Source organism: Heterodontus francisci, chromosome 34 (genome assembly GCF_036365525.1).
Source record: "Heterodontus francisci isolate sHetFra1 chromosome 34, sHetFra1.hap1, whole genome shotgun sequence".
NCBI classification, from domain to species: Eukaryota; Metazoa; Chordata; class Chondrichthyes; order Heterodontiformes; family Heterodontidae; genus Heterodontus; species Heterodontus francisci.
In genome coordinates this window covers 46,919,982-46,943,120 of record NC_090404.1, presented here as the reverse complement: position 1 = coordinate 46,943,120, position 23,139 = coordinate 46,919,982, and the positions used below count along the sequence as shown (strand labels likewise).

Below are 23,139 nucleotides of genomic sequence, written 5' to 3'. Positions count from 1 at the left end.
ATCACTCGAATACGTTGAGTAGCTCTTGCAAAGGGATCGCACAAGCTATGTGTATTAGGCATGTCGCATTCCCAACACTTTCTTCAGTGCCTCTGAGCACCTTGTCTCGTTGCGCTTGTTACTGAGCCATTCGAGGTTATTAACCTTTGCCACCTTTCACTTCTTTCCGTCCAGGTGGCCCTTGCTGAAGTTTGATGGCGTACAAGGTATGTGACCTTCCTCCTCAGATTGTCTATCTGCCTTGAACAAGTGGTGGTGTGTGGCTGCTAGAGGGTCATTTTGCTGTCAGACTATGAACGCAATGGTGTTGCTGCCGCGTGAAAGATGTAGTGAAATGTGTTGCGTCGTGGCTTATAAAGCATGTTGGTTGTAGAAAGCGTCGCGGTTTAATGAAGCAATGAAATGTGCCAAGGAAAATGTGTTTAGTGCATTTTGAATGAGCCGCTTTGAGAATGCAAAGAAGAGAAAGTGGCCAGTCTGATGAGTAAAGAGCGGATGTTGTGCGGTGATTGTGATAGGCGGATGTGTGGAACATGTTTGCTGTTGATAGTTTTGATAAAACGGGTGGCGGGCCGCGGACGTGTTGTGGATGAGAGTCTCCATGCGGCAGTGCAAAGCGATTTGGAATTCAAAAAGTTTCCCCTAACAGCTCTCGGGTGGCCTCAGCAAGTCTCACGCCTCCCCGTCGGTGAATTGAACCCCGCTCTCCCGAACGACAGGCGAGGACACTCACCACTATACTAACGAGGAAGCACACAGAAAATCTTCCTACAGTTTGCCAGAGATTGCCAGCCACCTTTGGGCTTCAGAGATGTTGTGTCAGCTTGGAGGGGGCACGTTTCCATCACCATTTAGGCTTCTACTTTGGAGCCAGGCAGCCGACGCAGTACCACCGCTAAAGCTCTTGACTCAATCAATTCAATTTTATCCCTCATCCCACATCATTGATGTTACATCGCACAGTGATTTGCCTCCTCTCTGTGATGGCATACATTCAACACTTTCATCCAGTTCAGTCCTGTGACAGCTGCAGAGATCTGGACGGCGGATTCGCACTTTTGCGGGCTTGATATTGCACATCATCGGCCACTACAGGCAAGCAGGAAACGCATATGGTTTTTTTTTGCTTGTTTGCTTGTTTCTTTCATTCTTTCTTTACTTGTTTGTTTTTCTCTCTTTTCCTGGCTTTGCAACAGAAGCAAGCACGATATGCAAAATACTTGGAGTTCAATGTTTTGGCCAACGCTTTTCCCCTTTCCCGACACCACACTTTAGAAAGAAATCCTTCGTGTGGGTATCGAGAAGGATTGGCACCATGGGCTCGCCGTGGATGACTTCAGGTACACGGTGTGCAAAAGTGCAAGGTGGGCGTTGTTCTCTCGTGCTCACAGAAGTTTTGATCTTGGTGTTCCAAACAAGGACTGTTTTGAGCGAGAAAGCTTTTTTGTGGCAGGAGGGAAGGGTTAACCAGAGGACAAGAAGATAAGGTGATTCGCATTCGAAGCAGACGTACAAGGAAAGAAGGATTAGTTTAGGCAGCATGTTGTTGTGTGAGCTGACTGAAAGTCGTGTGCTTTCAGATTGAATGTTAACATTCAAGAGAGAATGGCAGGATGCTGCAAGGGAATTAAAAAAAAAATCAGGGCCGAGGGCTGATCACTCGAATACGTTGAGTAGCTCTTGCAAAGGGATCGCACAGGCTATGTGTATTGGGCATGTAGCATTCCCAACACTTTCTTCAGTGCCTCTGAGCACCTAGTCTCGTTGCGCTTGTTACTGAGCCATTCGAGGTTATTAACATTTGCCACCTTTCACTTCTTTCCGTCCAGGTGGCCCTTGCTGAAGTTTGATGGCGTACAAGGTGTGTGACCTTCCTCCTCAGATTGTCTATCTGCCTTGAACAGGTGGTGGTGTGTGGCTGCTAGAGGGTCATTTTTCTGTCAGACTATGAACGCAATGGTGTTGCTGCCGCGTGAAAGATGGAGTGAAATGTGTTGCGTCGTGGCTTATAAAGCATGTTGGTTGTAGAAAGCGTCGCGGTTTAATGAAGCAATGAAATGTGCCAAGGAAAATGTGTTTAGTGCATTTTGAATGAGCCTCTTTGAGAATGCAAAGAAGAGAAAGTGGCCAGTCTGATGAGTAAAGAGCGGATGTTGTGCGGTGATTGTGATAGGCGGATGTGTGGAACATGTTTGCTGTTGATAGTTTTGATAAAACGGGTGGCGGGCCGCGTACGTGTTGTGGATGAGAGTCTCCATGCGGCAGTGCAAAGCGATTTGGAATTCCAAAAGTTTCCCTTAACAGCTCTCGGGTGACCTCAACAAGGCTCACGCCTCCCCGTCGTTGAATTGAACCCCGCTCTCCCGAATGACAGGCGAGGACACTCACCACTATACTAACAAGGAAGCAAACAGAAAATCTGCCTACAGTTTGCCAGAGATTGCCAGCCACCTTTGGGCTTCAGAGATGTTGTGTCAGCTTGGAGGGGGCACGTTTCCATCACCATTTAGGCTTCTACTTTGGAGCCAGGCAGCCGACGCAGTACCACCGCTAAAGCTCTTGACTCAATCAATTCAATTTTATCCCTCATCCCACATCATTGATGTTACATCGCACAGTGATTTGCCTCCTCTCTGTGATGGCATACATTCAACACTTTCATCCAGTTCAGTCCTGTGACAGCTGCAGAGATCTGGACGGCGGATTCGCACTTTTGCGGGCTTGATATTGCACATCATCGGCCACTACAGGCAAGCAGGAAACGCATATGGTTTTTTATTTGCTTGTTTGCTTGTTTCTTTCTTTCTTTCTTTACTTGTTTGTTTTTCTCTCTTTTCCTGGCTTTGCAACAGAAGCAAGCACGATATGCAAAATACTTGGAGTTCAATGTTTTGGCCCACGCTGCATTATTCTTTTCCCCTTTCCCGACACCACACTTTAGAAAGAAATCCTTCGTGTGGGTATCGAGAAGGATTGGCACCATGGGCTCGCCGTGGATGACTTCAGGTACACGGTGTGCAAAAGTGCAAGATGGGCGTTGTTCTCTCGTGCTCACGGAAGTTTTGATCTTGGTGTTCCAAACAAGGACTGTTTTGAGCGAGCAAGCTTTTTTGTGGCAGGAGGGAAGGGTTAACCAGAGGACAAGAAGATAAGGTGATTCGCATTCGAAGCAGACGTACAAGGAAAGAAGGATTAGTTTAGGCAGCATGTTGTTGTGTGAGCTGACTGAAAGTCGTGTGCTTTCAGATTGAATGTTAACATTCAAGAGAGAATGGCAGGATGCTGCAAGGGAATTAAAAAAAAAATCAGGGCCGTGTGCTGATCACTCGAATACGTTGAGTAGCTCTTGCAAAGGGATCGCACAGGCTATGTGTATTGGGCATGTAGCATTCCCAACACTTTCTTCAGTGCCTCTGAGCACCTTGTCTCCTTGCGCTTGTTACTGAGCCATTCGAGGTTATTAACCTTTGCCACCTTTCACTTCTTTCCGTCCAGGTGGCCCTTGCTGAAGTTTGATGGCGTACAAGGTGTGTGACCTTCCTCCTCAGATTGTCTATCTGCCTTGAACAGGTGGTGGTGTGTGGCTGCTAGAGGGTCATTTTGCTGTCAGACTATGAACGCAATGGTGTTGCTGCCGCGTGAAAGATGTAGTGAAATGTGTTGCGTCGCGACTTATAAAGCATGTTGGTTGTAGAAAGCGTCGCGGTTTAATGAAGCAATGAAATGTGCCAAGGAAAATGTGTTTAGTGCATTTTGAATGAGCCGCTTTGTGAATGCAAAGAAGAGAAAGTGGCCAGTCTGATGAGTAAAGAGCGGATGTTGTGCGGTGATTGTGATAGGCGGATGTGTGGAACATGTTTGCTGTTGATAGTTTTGATAAAACCCGTGGGAGGCCGCGTAGTGGATGAGAGTCTCCATGCGTCAGTGCAAAGCGATTTGGAATTCAAGAAGTTTCCCGCAACAGATCTCGGGTGGCCTCAGCAACGCACACGCCTCCCCGTCGGGGAATTGAACCCCGGTCTCCCGCGAGACAGGCGGGGATACTCACCACTATACTAACGAGGAAGCACACAGAAAGGCTTCCTACAGTTTGCCAGAGATTGCCAGCCACCTTTGGGCTTCAGAGATGTTGTGTCAGCTTGGAGGGGGCACGTTTCCATCACCATTTAGGCTTCTACTTTGGAGCCAGGCAGCCGACGCAGTACCACCGCTAAAGCTCTTGACTCAATCAATTCAATTTTATCCCTCATCCAACATCATTGATGTTACATCGCACAGTGATTTGCCTCCTCTCTGTGATGGCATACATTCAACACTTTCATCCAGTTCAGTCCTGTGACAGCTGCAGAGATCTGGACGGCGGATTCGCACTTTTGCGGGCTTGATATTGCACATCATCGGCCACTACAGGCAAGCAGGAAACGCATATGGTTTTTTTTTTTGCTTGTTTGCTTGTTTCTTTCTTTCTTTCTTTACTTGTTTGTTTTTCTCTCTTTTCCTGGCTTTGCAACAGAAGCAAGCACGATATGCAAAATACTTGGAGTTCAATGTTTTGGCCCACGCTGCATTATTCTTTTCCCCTTTCCCGACACCACACTTTAGAGAGAAATCCTTCGTGTGGGTATCGAGAAGGATTGGCACCATGGGCTCGCCGTGGATGTCTTCAGGTACACGGTGTGCAAAAGTGCAAGATGGGCGTTGTTCTCTCATGCTCACAGAAGGTTTGATCTTGGTGTTCCAAACAAGGACTGTTTTGAGCGAGCAAGCTTTTTTGTGGCAGGAGGGAAGGGTTAACCAGAGGACAAGAAGATAAGGTGATTCGCATTCGAAGCAGACGTACAAGGCAAGAAGGATTAGTTTAGGCAGCATGTTGTTGTGTGAGCTGACTGAAAGTCGTGTGCTTTCAGACTGAATGTTAACATTCAAGAGAGAATGGCAGGATGCTGCAAGGGAATTAAAAAAAAAATCAGGGCCGAGGGCTGATCACTCGAATACGTTGAGTAGCTCTTGCAAAGGGATCGCACAGGCTATGTGTATTGGGCATGTAGCATTCCCAACACTTTCTTCAGTGCCTCTGAGCACCTTGTCTCGTTGCGCTTGTTACTGAGCCATTCGAGGTTATTAACCTTTGCCACCTTTCACTTCTTTCCGTCCAGGTGGCCCTTACTGAAGTTTGATGGCGTACAAGGTGTGTGACCTTCCTCCTCAGATTGTCTATCTGCCTTGAACAGGTGGTGGTGTGTGGCTGCTAGAGGGTCATTTTGCTGTCAGACTATGAACGCAATGGTGTTACTGCCGCGTGAAAGATGTAGTGAAATGTGTTGCGTCGTGGCTTATAAAGCATGTTGGTTGTAGAAAGCGTCGCGGTTAAATGAAGCAATGAAATGTGCCAAGGAAAATATGTTTAGTTCATTTTGAATGAGCCGCTTTGTGAATGCAAAGAAGAGAAAGTGGCCAGTCTGATGATTAAAGAGCGGATGTTGTGCGGTGATTGTGATAGGCGGATGTGTGGAACATGTTTGCTGTTGATCGTTTTGATAAAACGGGTGGCGGGCCGCGTACGTGTTGTGGATGAGAGTCTCCATGCGGCAGTGCAAAGCGATTTGGAATTCAAAAAGTTTCCCCTGACAGCTCTCGGGTGGCCTCAGCAACGCTCACGCCTCCCCGTCGGGGAATTGAACAGCGGTCCCCCGCGTGACAGACGGGGATACTCACCACTATATTAACGAGGAAGCACACAGAAAGACTTCCGACAGTTTTCCAGAGATTGCCAGCCACCTTTGGGCTTCAGAGATGTTGTGTCAGCTTGGAGGGGGCACGTTTCCATCACCATTTAGGCTTCTACTTTGGAGCCAGGCAGCCGACGCAGTACCACCGCTAAAGCTCTGGACTCAATCAATTCAATTTTATCCCTCATCCCACATCATTGATGTTACATCGCACAGTGATTTGCCTCCTCTCTGTGATGACATCCATTCAACACTTTCATCCAGTTCAGTCCTGTGACAGCTGCAGAGATCTGGACGGCGGACTCGCACTATTGCGGGCTTGATATTGCACATCATCGGCCACTACAGGCAAGCAGGAAACGCATATGTTTTTTTTTTGCTTGTTTGCTTGTTTGTTTCTTTCTTTCTTTACTTGTTTGTTTTTCTCTCTTTTCCTGGCTTTGCAACAGAAGCAAGCACGATATGCAAAATACTTGGAGTTCAATGTTTTGGCCCACGCTGCATTATTCTTTTCCCCTTTCCCGACACCACACTTTAGAAAGAAATCCTTCGTGTGGGTATCGAGAAGTATTGGCACCATGGGCTCGCCGTGGATGACTTCAGGTACACGGTGTGCAAAAGTGCAAGATGGGCGTTGTTCTCTCGTGCTCACAGAAGTTTTGATCTTGGTGTTCCAAACAAGGACTGTTTTGAGCGAGAAAGCTTTTTTGTGGCAGGAGGGAAGGGTTAACCAGAGGACAAGAAGATAAGGTGATTCGCATTCGAAGCAGACGTACAAGGAAAGAAGGATTAGTTTAGGCAGCATGTTGTTGTGTGAGCTGACTGAAAGCCGTGTGCTTTCAGATTGAATGTTAACATTCAAGAGAGAATGGCAGGATGCTGCAAGGGAATTTAAAAAAAATCAGGGCCGAGGGCTGATCACTCGAATACGTTGAGTAGCTCTTGCAAAGGGATCGCACAGGCTATGTGTATTGGGCATGTAGCATTCCCAACACTTTCTTCAGTGCCTCTGAGCACCTTGTCTCGTTGCGCTTGTTACTGAGCCATTCGAGGTTATTAACCTTTGCCACCTTTCACTTCTTTCCGTCCAGGTGCCTTTGCTGAAGTTTGATGGCGTCCAAGGTGTGTGACCTTCCTCCTCAGATTGTCTATCTGCCTTGAACAGGTGGTGGTGTGTGGCTGCTAGAGGGCTATTTTGCTGTCAGACTATGAACGCAATGGTGTTGCTGCCACGTGAAAGATGTAGTGAAATGTGTTGCATCGTGGCTTAGAAAGCATGTTGGTTGTAGAAAGCGTCGCGGTTTAATGAAGCAATGAATGTGCCAAGGAAAATGTGTTTAGTGCATTTTGAATGAGCCGCTTTGTGAATGCAAAGAAGAGAAAGTGGCCAGTCTGATGATTAAAGAGCGGATGTTGTGCGGTGATTGTGATAGGCGGATGTGTGGAACATGTTTGCTGCTGATAGTTTTGATAAAACGGGTGGCGGGCCGCGTACGTGTTGTGGATGAGAGTCTCCATGCGGCACTGCTAAGCGATTTGGAATTCAAAAAGTTTCCCCTAACAGCTCTCGGGTGGCCTCAGCAACGCTCACGCCTCCCCGTCTGGGAATTGAACAGCGGTCTCCCGCGTGACAGGCGGGGATACTCACCACTATATTAACGAGGAAGCACACAGTAAGACTTCCGACAGTTTTCTAGAGATTGCCAGCCACCTTTGGGCTTCATAGATGTTGTGTCAGCTTGGAGGGGGCACGTTTCCATCACCATTTAGGCTTCTACTTTGGAGCCAGGCAGCCGACGCAGTACCACCGCTAAAGCTCTTGACTCAATCAATTCAATTTTTCCCTCATCCCACATCATTGATGTTAAATCGCACAGTGATTTCCCTCCTCTCTGTGATGGCATACATTCAACACTTTCATCCAGTTCAGTCCTGTGACAGCTGCAGAGATCTGAACGGCGGATTCGCACTTTTGCGGGCTTGATATTGCACATCATCGGCCACTACAGGCAAGCAGGAAACGCATATGATTTTTTTTTGCTTGTTTGTTTGTTTCTTTCTTTACTTGTTTGTTTTTCTCTCTTTTCCTGGCTTTGCAACAGAAGCAAGCACGATATGCAAAATACTTGGAGTTCAATGTTTTGGCCCACGCTGCATTATTCTTTTCCCCTTTCCCGACACCACACTTTAGAAAGAAATCCTTCGTGTGGGTATCGAGAAGGATTGGCACCATGGGCTCGCCGTGGATGTCTTCAGGTACACGGTCTGCAAAAGTGCAAGATGGGCGTTGTTCTATCGTGCTCACAGAAGTTTTGATCTTGGTGTTCCAAACAAGGACTGTTTTGAGCGAGAAAGCTTTTTTGTGGCAGGAGGGAAGGGTTAACCAGAGGACAAGAAGATAAGGTGATTCGCATTCGAAGCAGACGGACAAGGAAAGAAGGATTAGTTTAGGCAGCATGTTGTTGTGTGAGCTGACTGAAAGTCGTGTGCTTTCAGATTGAATGTTAACATTCAAGAGAGAATGGCAGGATGCTGCAAGGGAATTTAAAAAAAAATCAGGGCCGAGGGCTGATCACTCGAATACGTTGAGTAGCTCTTGCAAAGGGATCGCACAGGCTATGTGCATTGGGCATGTAGCATTCCCAACACTTTCTTCAGTGCCTCTGAGCACCTTGTCTCGTTGCGCTTGTTACTGAGCCATTCGAGGTTATTAACCTTTGCCACCTTTCACTTCTTTCCGTCCAGGTGGCCCTTGCTGAAGTTTGATGGCGTACAAGGTGTGTGACCTTCCTCCTCAGATTGTCTATCTGCCTTGAACAGGTGGTGGTGTGTGGCTGCTGGAGGGTCATTTTGCTGTCAGACGATGAACGCAATGGTGTTGCTGCCGTGTGAAAGATGTAGTGAAATGTGTTGCGTCGTGGCTTATAAAGCATGTTGGTTGTAGAAAGCGTCGCGGTTTAATGAAGCAATGAAATGTGCCAAGGAAAATGTGTTTAGTGCATTTTGAATGAGCCGCTTTGAGAATGCAAAGAAGAGAAAGTGGCCAGTCTGATGAGTAAAGAGCGGATGTTGTGCGGTGATTGTGATAGGCGGATGTGTGGAACATATTTGCTGTTGATAGTTTTGATAAAACGGGTGGCGGGCCGCGTACGTGTTGTGGATGAGAGTCTCCATGCGGCAGTGCAAAGCGATTTGGAATTCAAAAAGTTTCCCCTAACAGCTCTCGGGTGGCCTCAGCAACGCTCACGCCTCCCCGTCGGGGAATTGAACCCCGGTCTCCCGCGTGACAGGCGGGGATACTCACCACTATACTAACGAAGAAGCACACAGAAAAGCTTCCTACAGTTTGCCAGAGATTGCCAGCCACCTTTGGGCTTCAGAGATGTTGTGTCAGCTTGGAGGGGGCACGTTTCCATCACCATTTCGGCTTCTACTTTGGAGCCAGGCAGCCGACGCAGTACCACCGCTAAAGCTCTTGACTCAATCAATTCAATTTTATCCCTCATCCCACATCATTGATGTTACATCGCACAGTGATTTGCCTCCTCTCTGTGATGGCATACATTCAACACTTTCATCCAGTTCAGTCCATTGACAGCTGCAGAGATCTGGACGGCGGATTCGCACTTTTGCGGGCTTGATATTGCACATCATCGGCCACTACAGGCAAGCAGGAAACGCATACGGTTTTTTTTTGCTTGTTTGCTTGTTTGTTTCTTTCTCTCTTTACTTGTTTGTTTTTCTCTCTTTTCCTGGCTTTGCAACAGAAGCAAGCACGATATGCAAAATACTTGGAGTTCAATGTTTTGGCCCACGCTGCATTATTCTTTTCCCCTTTCCCGACACCACACTTTAGAAAGAAATCCTTCGTGTGGGTATCGAGAAGGATTGGCACCATGGGCTCGCCGTGGATGACTTCAGGTACACGGTGTGCAAAAGAGCAAGATGGGCGTTGTTCTCTCGTGCTCACAGAAGTTTTGATCTTGGTGTTCCAAACAAGGACTGTTTTGAGCGAGAAAGCTTTTTTGTGGCAGGAGGGAAGGGTTAACCAGAGGACAAGAAGATAAGGTGATTCGCATTCGAAGCAGACGTACAAGGAAAGAAGGATTAGTTTAGGCAGCATGTTGTTGTGTGAGCTGACTGAAAGTCGTGTGCTTTCAGATTGAATGTTAACATTCAAGAGAGAATGGCAGGATGCTGCAAGGGAATTTAAAAAAAAATCAGGGCCGAGGGCTGATCACTCGAATACGTTGAGTAGCTCTTGCAAAGGGATCGCACAGGCTATGTGCATTGGGCATGTAGCATTCCCAACACTTTCTTCAGTGCCTCTGAGCACCTTGTCTCGTTGCGCTTGTTACTGAGCCATTCGAGGTTATTAACCTTTGCCACCTTTCACTTCTTTCCGTCCAGGTGGCCCTTGCTGAAGTTTGATGGCGTACAAGGTGTGTGACCTTCCTCCTCAGATTGTCTATCTGCCTTGAACAGGTGGTGGTGTGTGGCTGCTGGAGGGTCATTTTGCTGTCAGACGATGAACGCAATGGTGTTGCTGCCGTGTGAAAGATGTAGTGAAATGTGTTGCGTCGTGGCTTATAAAGCATGTTGGTTGTAGAAAGCGTCACGGTTTAATGAAGCAATGAAATGTGCCAAGGAAAATGTGTTTAGTGCATTTTGAATGAGCCGCTTTGAGAATGCAAAGAAGAGAAAGTGGCCAGTCTGATGAGTAAAGAGCGGATGTTGTGCGGTGATTGTGATAGGCGGATGTGTGGAACATGTTTGCTGTTGATAGTTTTGATAAAACGGGTGGCGGGCCGTGTACGTGTTGTGGATGAGAGTCTCCATGCGGCAGTGCAAAGCGATTTGGAATTCAAAAAGGTTCCCCTAACAGCTCTCGGGTGCCATCAGCAACGCTCACGCCTCCCCGTCGGGGAATTGAACCCCGGTCTCCCGCGTGACAGGCGGGAATACTCACCACTATACTAACGAAGAAGCACACAGAAAAGCTTCCTACAGTTTGCCAGAGATTGCCAGCCACCTTTGGGCTTCAGAGATGTTGTGTCAGCTTGGAGGGGGCACGTTTCCATCACCATTTCGGCTTCTACTTTGGAGCCAGGCAGCCGACGCAGTACCACCGCTAAAGCTCTTGACTCAATCAATTCAATTTTATCCCTCATCCCACATCATTGATGTTACATCGCACAGTGATTTGCCTCCTCTCTGTGATGGCATACATTCAACACTTTCATCCAGTTCAGTCCTGTGACAGCTGCAGAGATCTGGACGGCGGATTCGCACTTTTGCGGGCTTGATATTGCACATCATCGGCCACTACAGGCAAGCAGGAAACGCATACTGTTTTTTTTTTGCTTGTTTGCTTGTTTGTTTCTTTCTCTCTTTACTTGTTTGTTTTTCTCTCTTTTCCTGGCTTTGCAACAGAAGCAAGCACGATATGCAAAATACTTGGAGTTCAATGTTTTGGCCCACGCTGCATTATTCTTTTCCCCTTTCCCGACACCACACTTTAGAAAGAAATCCTTCGTGTGGGTATCGAGAAGGATTGGCACCATGGGCTCGCCGTGGATGACTTCAGGTGCACGGTGTGCAAAAGAGCAAGATGGGCGTTGTTCTCTCGTGCTCACAGAAGTTTTGATCTTGGTGTTCCAAACAAGGACTGTTTTGAGCGAGAAAGCTTTTTTGTGGCAGGAGGGAAGGGTTAACCAGAGGACAAGAAGATAAGTTGATTCGCATTCGAAGCAGACGTACAAGGAAAGAAGGATTAGTTTAGGCAGCATGTTGTTGTGTGAGCTGACTGAAAGTCGTGTGCTTTCAGATTGAATGTTAACATTCAAGAGAGAATGGCAGGATGCTGCAAGGGAATTAAAAAGAAATCAGGGCCGAGGGCTGATCACTCGAATACGTTGTGTAGCTCTTGCAAAGGGATCGCACAGGCTATGTGTATTGGGCATGTAGCATTCCCAACACTTTCTTCAGTGCCTCTGAGCACCTTGTCTCGTTGCGCTTGTTACTGAGCCATTCGAGGTTATTAACCTTTGCCACCTTTCACTTCTTTCCGTCCAGGTGGCCCTTGCTGAAGTTTGATGGCGTACAAGGTGTGTGACCTTCCTCCTCAGATTGTCTATCTGCCTTGAACAGGTGGTGGTGTGTGGCTGCTGGAGGGTCATTTTGCTGTCAGACTATGAACGCAATGGTGTTGCTGCCGCGTGAAAGATGTAATGAAATGTGTTGCGTCGTGGCTTATAAAGCATGTTGGTTGTAGAAAGCGTCGCGGTTTAATGAAGCAATGAAATGTGCCAAGGAAAATGTGTTTAGTGCATTTTGAATGAGCCGCTTTGTGAATGCAAAGAAGAGAAAGTGGCCTGTCTGATGAGCAAAGAGCGGTTGTTGTGCGTGATTGTGATAGGCGGATGTGTGGAACATGTTTGCTGTTGATAGTTTTGATAAAACGGGTAGCGGGCCGCGTACCTGTTGTGGATGAGAGTCTCCATGCGGCAGTGCAAAGCGATTTGGAATTCAAAAAGTTTCCCCTAACAGCTCTCGGGTGGCCGCAGCAACGCTCACGCCTCCCCTTCGGCGAATTGAACCCCGGTCTCCCGCGTGACAGGCGGGGATACTCACTACTATACTAACGAGGAAGCACACAGAAAAGCTGCCTACAGTTTGCCAGAGATTGCCAGCCACCTTTGGGCTTCAGAGATGTTGTGTCAGCTTGGAGGGGGCACGTTTCCATCACCATTTAGGCTTCTACTTTGGAGCCAGGCAGCCGACGCAGTACCACCGCTAAAGCTCTTGACTCAATCAATTCAATTGTATCCCTCATCCCACATCATTGATGTTACATCGCACAGTGATTTGCCTCCTCTCTGTGATGGCATACATTCAACACTTTCATCCAGTTCAGTCCTGTGACAGCTGCAGAGATCTGGACGGCGGATTCGCACTTTTGCGGGCTTGATATTGCACATCATCGGCCACTGCAGGCAAGCAGGAAATGCATATGGTTTTTTTTTGCTTGTTTGCTTGTTTGTTTCTTTCTTTCCTTACTTGTTTGTTTTTCTCTCTTTTCCTGACTTTGCAACAGAAGCAAGCACGATATGCAAAATACTTGGAGTTCAATGTTTTGGCCCACGCTGCATTATTCTTTTCCCCTTTCCAGACACCACACTTTAGAAAGAAATCCTTCGTGTGGGTATCGAGAAGGATTGGCACCATGGGCTCGCCGTGGATGACTTCAGGTACACGGTGTGCAAGAGTGCAAGATCGGCGTTGTTCTCTCGTGCTCACAGAAGTTTTGATCTTGGTGTTCCAAACAAGGACTGTTTTGAGCGAGAAAGCTTTTTTGTGGCAGGAGGGAAGGGTTAACCAGAGGACAAGAAGATAAGGTGATTCGCATTCGAAGCAGACGTACAAGGAAAGAAGGATTAGTTTAGGCAGCATGTTGTTGTGTGAGCTGACTGAAAGTCGTGTGCTTTCAGATTGAATGTTAACATTCAAGAGAGAATGGCAGGATGCTGCAAGGGAATTAAAAAGAAATCAGGGCCGAGGGCTGATCACTCGAATACGTTGAGTAGCTCTTGCAAAGGGATCGCACAGGCTATGTGTATTGGGCATGTAGCATTCCCAACACTTTCTTCAGTGCCTCTGAGCACCTTGTCTCGTTGCGCTTGTTACTGAGCCATTCGAGGTTATTAACCTTTGCCACCTTTCACTTCTTTCCGTCCAGGTGGCCCTTGCTGAAGTTTGATGGCGTACAAGGTGTGTGACCTTCCTCCTCAGATTGTCTATCTGCCTTGAACAGGTGGTGGTGTGTGGCTGCTGGAGGGTCATTTTGCTGTCAGACTATGAACGCAATGGTGTTGCTGCCGCGTGAAAGATGTAGTGAAATGTGTTGCGTCGTGGCTTATAAAGCATGTTGGTTGTAGAAAGCGTCGCGGTTTAATGAAGCAATGAAATGTGCCAAGGAAAATGTGTTTAGTGCATTTTGAATGAGCCGCTTTGTGAATGCAAAGAAGAGAAAGTGGCCAGTCTGATGAGTCAAGAGCGGATGTTGTGCGGTGATTGTGATAGGCGGATGTGTGGAACATGTTTGCTGTTGATAGTTTTGATAAAACGGGTGGCGGGCCGCGTCCGTGTTGTGGATGAGAGTCTCCCTGCGGCAGTGCAAAGCGATTTGGAATTCAAAAAGTTTCCCCTAACAGCTCTCGGGTGGCCTCAGCAACGCTCACGCCTCCCCGTCGGGGAATTGAACCCCGGTCTCCCGCGTGACAGGCGGGGATACTCACCACTATACTAACGAGGAAGCACACAGAAAAGCTTCCTACAGTTTGCCAGAGATTGCCAGCCACCTTTGGGCTTCAGAGATGTTGTGTCAGCTTGGAGGGGGCACGTTTCCATCACCATTTAGGCTTCTACTTTGGAGCCAGGCAGCCGACGCAGTACCACCGCTAAAGCTCTTGACTCAATCAATTCAATTTTATCCCTCATCCCACATCATTGATGTTACATCGCACAGTGATTTGCCTCCTCTCTGTGATGGCATACATTCAACACTTTCATCCAGTTCAGTCCTGTGACAGCTGCAGAGATCTGGACGGCGGATTCGCACTTTTGCGGGCTTGATATTGCACATCATCGGCCACTACAGGCAAGCAGGAAACGCATATGATTTTTTTTTGCTTGTTTGCTTATTTGTTTCTTTCTTTCTTTACTTGTTTGTTTTTCTCTCTTTTCCTGGCTTTGCAACAGAAGCAAGCACGATATGCAAAATACTTGGAGTTCAATGTTTTGGCCCACGCTGCATTATTCTTTTCCCGTTTCCCGACACCACACTTTAGAAAGAAATCCTTCGTGTGGGTATCGAGAAGGATTGGCACCATGGGCTCGCCGTGGATGACTTCAGGTGCACGGTGTGCAAAAGTGCAAGATCGGCGTTGCTCTCTCGTGCTCACAGAAGTTTTGATCTTGGTGTTCCAAACAAGGACTGTTTTGAGCGAGAAAGCTTTTTTGTGGCAGGAGGGAAGGGTTAACCAGAGGACAAGAAGATAAGGTGATTCGCATTCGAAGCAGACGTACAAGGAAAGAAGGATTAGTTTAGGCAGCATGTTGTTGTGTGAGCTGACTGAAAGTCGTGTGCTTTCAGATTGAATGTTAACATTCAAGAGAGAATGGCAGGATGCTGCAAGGGAATTAAAAAAAAATCAGTGCCGAGGGCTGATCACTCGAATACGTTGAGTAGCTCTTGCAAAGGGATCGCACAGGCTATGTGTATTGGGCATGTAGCATTCCCAACACTTTCTTCAGTGCCTCTGAGCACCTTGTCTCGTTGCGCTTGTTACTGAGCCATTCGAGGTTATTAACCTTTGCCACCTTTCACTTCTTTCCGTCCAGGTGGCCCTTACTGAAGTTTGATGGCGTCCAAGGTGTGTGACCTTCCTCCTCAGATTGTCTATCTGCCTTGAACAGGTGGTGGTGTGTGGCTGCTAGAGGGTCATTTTGCTGTCAGACTATGAACGCAATGGTGTTGCTGCCGCGTGAAAGATGTAGTGAAATGTGTTGCGTCGTGGCTTATAAAGCATGTTGGTTGTAGAAAGCGTCGCGGTTTAATGAAGCAATGAAATGTGCCAAGGAAAATGTGCTTAGTGCATTTTGAATGAGCCGCTTTGTGAATGCAAAGAAGAGAAAGTGGCCAGTCTGATGAGCAAAGAGCGGTTGTTGTGCGGTGATTGTGATAGGCGGATGTGTGGAACATGTTTGCTGTTGATAGTTTTGATAAAACGGGTGGCGGGCCGCGTACCTGTTGTGGATGAGAGTCTCCATGCGGCAGTGCAAAGCGATTTGGAATTCAAATAGTTTCCCCTAACAGCTCTCGGGTGGCCTCAGCAACGCTCACGCCTCCCCGTCGGGGAATTGAACCCCGGTCTCCCGCGTGACAGGCGGGGATACTCACCACTATACTAACGAGGAAGCACACAGAAAAGCTTCCTACAGTTTGCCAGAGATTGCCAGCCACCTTTGGGCTTCAGAGATGTTGTGTCAGCTTGGAGGGGGCACGTTTCCATCACCATTTAGGCTTCTACTTTGGAGCCAGGCAGCCGACGCAGTACCACCGCTAAAGCTCTTGACTCAATCAATTCAATTTTATCCCTCATCCCACATCATTGATGTTACATCGCACAGTGATTTGCCTCCTCTCTGTGATGGCATACATTCAACACTTTCATCCAGTTCAGTCCTGTGACAGCTGCAGAGATCTGGACGGCGGATTCGCACTTTTGCGGGCTTGATATTGCACATCATAGGCCACTACAGGCAAGCAGGAAACGCATATGATTTTTTTTTGCTTGTTTGCTTATTTGTTTCTTTCTTTCTTTACTTGTTTGTTTTTCTCTCTTTTCCTGGCTTTGCAACAGAAGCAAGCACGATATGCAAAATACTTGGAGTTCAATGTTTTGGCCCACGCTGCATTATTCTTTTCCCGTTTCCCGACACCACACTTTAGAAAGAAATCCTTCGTGTGGGTATCGAGAAGGATTGGCACCATGGGCTCGCCGTGGATGACTTCAGGTACACGGTGTGCAAAAGTGCAAGATCGGCGTTGCTCTCTCGTGCTCACAGAAGTTTTGATCTTGGTGTTCCAAACAAGGACTGTTTTGAGCGAGAAAGCTTTTTTGTGGCAGGAGGGAAGGGTTAACCAGAGGACAAGAAGATAAGGTGATTCGCATTCGAAGCAGACGTACAAGGAAAGAAGGATTAGTTTAGGCAGCATGTTGTTGTGTGAGCTGACTGAAAGTCGTGTGCTTTCAGATTGAATGTTAACATTCAAGAGAGAATGGCAGGATGCTGCAAGGGAATTAAAAAAAAATCAGGGCCGAGGGCTGATCACTCGAATACGTTGAGTAGCTCTTGCAAAGGGATCGCACAGGCTATGTGTATTGGGCATGTAGCATTCCCAACACTTTCTTCAGTGCCTCTGAGCACCTTGTCTCGTTGCGCTTGTTACTGAGCCATTCGAGGTTATTAACCTTTGCCACCTTTCACTTCTTTCCGTCCAGGTGGCCCTTACTGAAGTTTGATGGCGTCCAAGGTGTGTGACCTTCCTCCTCAGATTGTCTATCTGCCTTGAACAGGTGGTGGTGTGTGGCTGCTAGAGGGTCATTTTGCTGTCAGACTATGAACGCAATGGTGTTGCTGCCGCGTGAAAGATGTAGTGAAATGTGTTGCGTCGTGGCTTATAAAGCATGTTGGTTGTAGAAAGCGTCGCGGTTTAATGAAGCAATGAAATGTGCCAAGGAAAATGTGCTTAGTGCATTTTGAATGAGCCGCTTTGTGAATGCAAAGAAGAGAAAGTGGCCAGTCTGATGAGCAAAGAGCGGTTGTTGTGCGGTGATTGTGATAGGCGGATGTGTGGAACATGTTTGCTGTTGATAGTTTTGATAAAACGGGTGGCGGGCCGCGTACCTGTTGTGGATGAGAGTCTCCATGCGGCAGTGCAAAGCGATTTGGAATTCAAATAGTTTCCCCTACCAGCTCTCGAATGGCCTCAGCAACGCTCACGCTACCCCGTCGGGGAATTGAACCCCGGTCTCCCGCGTGATAGGCAGGGATACTCACCACTATACTAACGAGGAAGCACACAGTGACGCTTCCTACAGTTTGCCAGAGATTGCCAGCCACCTTTGGGCTTCATAGATGTTGTGTCAGCTTGGAGGGGGCACGTTTCCATCACCATTTCGGCTTCTACTTTGGAGCCAGGCAGCCGACGCAGTACCACCGCTAAAGCTCTTGACTCAATCAATTCAATTTTATCCCTCATCCCACATCATTGATGTTACATCGCACAGTGATTTGCCTCCTCTCTGTGATGGCATACATTCAAAACTTTCATCCAGTTCAGTCCTCTGACAGCTGCAGAGATCTGGACGGCGGATTCGCACTTTTGCGGGCTTGATATTGCACATCATCGGCCACTACAGGCAAGCAGGAAACGCATATGATTTTTTTTTGCTTGTTTGCTTATTTGTTTCTTTCTTTCTTTACTTGTTTGTTTTTCTCTCTTTTCCTGGCTTTGCAACAGAAGCAAGCACGATATGCAAAATACTTGGAGTTCAATGTTTTGGCCCACGCTGCATTATTCTTTTCCCCTTTCCCGACACCACACTTTAGAAAGAAATCCTTCGTGTGGGTATCGAGAAGGATTGGCACCATGGGCTCGCCGTGGATGACTTCAGGTACACGGTGTGCAAAAGTGCAAGATGGGCGTTGTTCTCTCGTGCTCACAGAAGTTTTGATCTTGGTGTTCCAAACAAGGACTGTTTTGAGCGAGAAAGCTTTTTTGTGGCAGGAGGGAAGGGTTAACCAGAGGACAAGAAGATAAGGTGATTCGCATTCGAAGCAGACGTACAAGGAAAGAAGGATTAGTTTAGGCAGCATGTTGTTGTGTGAGCTGACTGAAAGTCGTGTGCTTTCAGATTGAATGTTAACATTCAGGAGAGAATGGCAGGATGCTGCAAGGGAATTAAAAAGAAATCAGGGCCGAGGGCTGATCACTCGAATACGTTGAGTAGCTCTTGCAAAGGGATCGCACAGGCTATGTGTATTGGGCATGTAGCATTCCCAACACTTTCTTCAGTGCCTCTGAGCACCTTGTCTCGTTGCGCTTGTTACTGAGCCATTCGAGGTTATTAACCTTTGCCACCTTTCACTTCTTTCCGTCCAGGTGGCCCTTGCTGAAGTTTGATGGCGTACAAGGTGTGTGACCTTCCTCCTCAGATTGTCTATCTGCCTTGAACAGGTGGTGGTGTGTGGCTGCTGGAGGGTCATTTTGCTGTCAGACTATGAACGCAATGGTGTTGCTGCCGCGTGAAAGATGTAATGAAATGTGTTGCGTCGTGGCTTATAAAGCATGTTGGTTGTAGAAAGCGTCGCGGTTTAATGAAGCAATGAAATGTGCCAAGGAAAATGTGTTTAGTGCATTTTGAATGAGCCGCTTTGAGAATGCAAAGAAGAGAAAGTGGCCAGTCTGATGAGTCAAGAGCGGATGTTGTGCGGTGATTGTGATAGGCGGATGTGTGGAACATGTTTGCTGTTGATAGTTTTGATAAAACGGGTGGCGGGCCGCGTCCGTGTTGTGGATGAGAGTCTCCATGCGGCAGTGCAAAGCGATTTGGAATTCAAAAAGTTTCCCCTAACAGCTCTCGAGTGGCCTCAGCAACGCTCACGCCTCCCCTTCGGCGAATTGAACCCCGGTCTCCCGCGTGACAGGCGGGGATACTCACCACTATACTAACGAGGAAGCACACTGAAAGGTTTCCGACAGTTTGCCAGAGATTGGCAGCCACCTTTGGGCTTCAGAGATGTTGTGTCAGCTTGGAGGGGGCACGTTTCCATCACCATTTAGGCTTCTACTTTGGAGCCAGGCAGCCGACGCAGTACCACCGCTAAAGCTCTTGACTCAATCAATTCAATTTTATCCCTCATCCCACATCATTGATGTTACATCGCACAGTGATTTGCCTCCTCTCTGTGATGGCATACATTCAACACTTTCATCCAGTTCAGTCCTGTGACAGCTGCAGAGATCTGGACGGCGGATTCGCACTTTTGCGGGCTTGATATTGCACATCATCGGCCACTACAGGCAAGCAGGAAACGCATATGGTTTTTTTTTTTGCTTGTTTGCTTGTTTCTTTCTTTCTTTCTTTACTTGTTTGTTTTTCTCTCTTTTCCTGGCTTTGCAACAGAAGCAAGCACGATATGCAAAATACTTGGAGTTCAATGTTTTGGCCCACGCTGCATTATTCTTTTCCCGTTTCCCGACACCACACTTTAGAAAGAAATCCTTCGTGTGGGTATCGAGAAGGATTGGCACCATGGGCTCGCCGTGGATGACTTCAGGTACACGGTGTGCAAAAGTGCAAGATGGGCGTTGTTCTCTCGTGTTCACAGAAGTTTTGATCTTGGTGTTCCAAACAAGGACTGTTTTGAGCGAGAAAGCTTTTTTGTGGCAGGAGGGAAGGGTTAACCAGAGGACAAGAAGATAAGGTGATTCGCATTCGAAGCAGACGTACAAGGAAAGAAGGATTAGTTTAGGCAGCATGTTGTTGTGTGAGCTGACTGAAAGTCGTGTGCTTTCAGATTGAATGTTAACATTCAAGAGAGAATGGCAGGATGCTGCAAGGGAATTAAAAAGAAATCAGGGCCGAGGGCTGATCACTCGAATACGTTGAGTAGCTCTTGCAAAGGGATCGCACAGGCTATGTGTATTGGGCATGTAGCATTCCCAACACTTTCTTCAGTGCCTCTGAGCACCTTGTCTCGTTGCGCTTGTTACTGAGCCATTCGAGGTTATTAACCTTTGCCACCTTTCACTTCTTTCCGTCCAGGTGGCCCTTGCTGAAGTTTGATGGCGTACAAGGTGTGTGACCTTCCTCCTCAGATTGTCTATCTGCCTTGAACAGGTGGTGGTGTGTGGCTGCTGGAGGGTCATTTTGCTGTCAGACTATGAACGCAATGGTGTTGCTGCCGCGTGAAAGATGTAATGAAATGTGTTGCGTCGTGGCTTATAAAGCATGTTGGTTGTAGAAAGCGTCGCGGTTTAATGAAGCAATGAAATGTGCCAAGGAAAATGTGTTTAGTGCATTTTGAATGAGCCGCTTTGAGAATGCAAAGAAGAGAAAGTGGCCAGTCTGATGAGTCAAGAGCGGATGTTGTGCGGTGATTGTGATAGGCGGATGTGTGGAACATGTTTGCTGTTGATAGTTTTGATAAAACGGGTGGCGGGCCGCGTCCGTGTTGTGGATGAGAGTCTCCATGCGGCAGTGCAAAGCGATTTGGAATTCAAAAAGTTTCCCCTAACAGCTCTCGGGTGGCCTCAGCAACGCTCACGCCTCCCCTTCGGCGAATTGAACCCCGGTCTCCCGCGTGACATGCGGGGATACTCACCACTATACTAACGAGGAAGCACACAGAAAAGCTTCCTACAGTTTGCCAGAGATTGCCAGCCACCTTTGGGCTTCAGAGATGTTGTGTCAGCTTGGAGGGGGCACGTTTCCATCACCATTTAGGCTTCTACTTTGGAGCCAGGCAGCCGACGCAGTACCACCGCTAAAGCTCTTGACTCAATCAATTCAATTTTATCCCTCATCCCACATCATTGATGTTACATCGCACAGTGATTTGCCTCCTCTCTGTGATGGCATACATTCAACACTTTCATCCAGTTCAGTCCTGTGACAGCTGCAGAGATCTGGACGGCGGATTCGCACTTTTGCGGGCTTGATATTGCACATCATCGGCCACCACAGGCAAGCAGGAAACGCATATGGTTTTTTTTTGCTTGTTTGCTTGTTTGTTTCTTTCCTTCTTGACTTGTTTGTTTTTCTCTCTTTTCCTGGCTTTGCAACAGAAGCAAGCACGATGTGCAAAATACTTGGAGTTCAATGTTTTGGCCCACGCTGCATTATTCTTTTCCCTTTTCCCGACACCACACTTTAGAAAGAAATCCTTCGTGTGGGTATCGAGAAGGATTGGCACCATGGGCTCGCCGTGGATGACTTCAGGTACACGGTGTGCAAAAGAGCAAGATGGGCGTTGTTCTCTCGTGCTCACAGAGGTTTTGATCTTGGTGTTCCAAACAAGGACTGTTTTGAGCGAGAAAGCTTTTTTGTGGCAGGAGGGAAGGGTTAACCAGAGGACAAGAAGATAAGGTGATTCGCATTCGAAGCAGACGTACAAGGAAAGAAGGATTAGTTTAGGCAGCATGTTGTTGTGTGAGCTGACTGAAAGTCGTGTGCTTTCAGATTGAATGTTAACATTCAAGAGAGAATGGCAGGATGCTGCAAGGGAATTAAAAAGAAATCAGGGCCGAGGGCTGATCACTCGAATACGTTGAGTAGCTCTTGCAAAGGGATCGCACAGGCTATGTGTATTGGGCATGTAGCATTCCCAACACTTTCTTCAGTGCCTCTGAGCACCTTGTCTCGTTGCGCTTGTTACTGAGCCATTCGAGGTTATTAACCTTTGCCACCTTTCACTTCTTTCCGTCCAGATGGCCCTTGCTGAAGTTTGATGGCGTACAAGGTGTGTGACCTTCCTCCTCAGATTATCTATCTGCCTTGAACAGGTGGTGGTGTGTGGCTGCTGGAGGGTCATTTTGCTGTCAGACTATGAACGCAATGGTGTTGCTGCCGCGTGAAAGATGTAGTGAAATGTGTTGCGTCGTGGCTTATAAAGCATGTTGGTTGTAGAAAGCGTCGCGGTTTAAAGAAGCAATGAAATGTGCCAAGGAAAATGTGTTTAGTGCATTTTGAATGAGCCGCTTTGAGAATGCAAAGAAGAGAAAGTGGCCAGTCTGATGAGTAAAGAGCGGATGTTGTGCGGTGATTGTGATAGGCGGATGTGTGGAACATGTTTGCTGTTGATAGTTTTGATAAAACGGGTGGCGGGCCGCGGACGTGTTGTGGATGAGAGTCTCCATGCGGCAGTGCAAAGCGATTTGGAATTCAAAAAGTTTCCCCTCACAGCTCTCGGGAGGCCTCATCAACGTTCACGCCTCTCCGTCGGGGAATTGAACCCCGGTCTCCCGCGTGACAGGCGGGGATACTCACCACTATACTAACGAGGAAGCACACAGAAAAAATTCCGACAGTTTGCCAGAGATTGCCAGCCACCTTTGGGCTTCAGAGATGTTGTGTCAGCTTGGAGGGGGCACGTTTCCATCACCATTTAGGCTTCTCCTTTGGAGCCAGGCAGCCGACGCAGTACCACCGCTAAAGCTCTTGACTCAATCAATTCAATTGTATCCCTCATCCCACATCATTGATGTTACATCGCACAGTGATTTGCCTCCTCTCTGTGATGGCATACATTCAACACTTTCATCCAGTTCAGTCCTGTGACAGCTGCAGAGATCTGGACGGCGGATTCGCACTTTTGCGGGCTTGATATTGCACATCATCGGCCACTGCAGGCAAGCAGGAAACGCATATGGTTTTTTTTTGCTTGTTTGCTTGTTTGTTTCTTTCTTTCTTTACTTGTTTGTTTTTCTCTCTTTTCCTGACTTTGCAACAGAAGCAAGCACGATATGCAAAATACTTGGAGTTCAATGTTTTGGCCCACGCTGCATTATTCTTTTCCCCTTTCCCGACACCACACTTTAGAAAGAAATCCTTCGTGTGGGTATCGAGAAGGATTGGCACCATGGGCTCGCCGTGGATGACTTCAGGTACACGGTGTGCAAAAGTGCAAGATGGGCGTTGTTCTCTCGTGCTCACAGAAGTTTTGATCTTGGTGTTCCAAACAAGGACTGTTTTGAGCGAGAAAGCTTTTTTGTGGCAGGAGGGAAGGGTTAACCAGAGGACAAGAAGATAAGGTGATTCGCATTCGAAGCAGACGTACA

At 47.5% G+C, this 23,139-nt stretch overlaps 6 non-coding genes across 6 annotated transcripts; all 6 read right to left on the bottom strand.

The window, feature by feature from the left end:
• Nucleotides 1-3,993: 3,993 nt before the first annotated feature.
• Nucleotides 3,994-4,065, bottom strand: trnad-guc (transfer RNA aspartic acid (anticodon GUC)). Its single transcript has one exon. It is a non-coding gene; the product is annotated as a tRNA-Asp (tRNA).
• A 4,913-nt stretch (nt 4,066-8,978) lies between these two features.
• trnad-guc (transfer RNA aspartic acid (anticodon GUC)) lies at nt 8,979-9,050 on the bottom strand. The gene has a single exon. It is a non-coding gene; the product is annotated as a tRNA-Asp (tRNA).
• Nucleotides 9,051-10,643: 1,593 nt separating this feature from the next.
• trnad-guc (transfer RNA aspartic acid (anticodon GUC)) lies at nt 10,644-10,715 on the bottom strand. Its single transcript has one exon. It is a non-coding gene; the product is annotated as a tRNA-Asp (tRNA).
• Nucleotides 10,716-13,971: 3,256 nt separating this feature from the next.
• Nucleotides 13,972-14,043, bottom strand: trnad-guc (transfer RNA aspartic acid (anticodon GUC)). The gene has a single exon. It is a non-coding gene; the product is annotated as a tRNA-Asp (tRNA).
• Nucleotides 14,044-15,635: 1,592 nt separating this feature from the next.
• trnad-guc (transfer RNA aspartic acid (anticodon GUC)) lies at nt 15,636-15,707 on the bottom strand. The gene has a single exon. It is a non-coding gene; the product is annotated as a tRNA-Asp (tRNA).
• Nucleotides 15,708-22,293: 6,586 nt separating this feature from the next.
• trnad-guc (transfer RNA aspartic acid (anticodon GUC)) lies at nt 22,294-22,365 on the bottom strand. Its single transcript has one exon. It is a non-coding gene; the product is annotated as a tRNA-Asp (tRNA).
• Nucleotides 22,366-23,139: the final 774 nt, after the last annotated feature.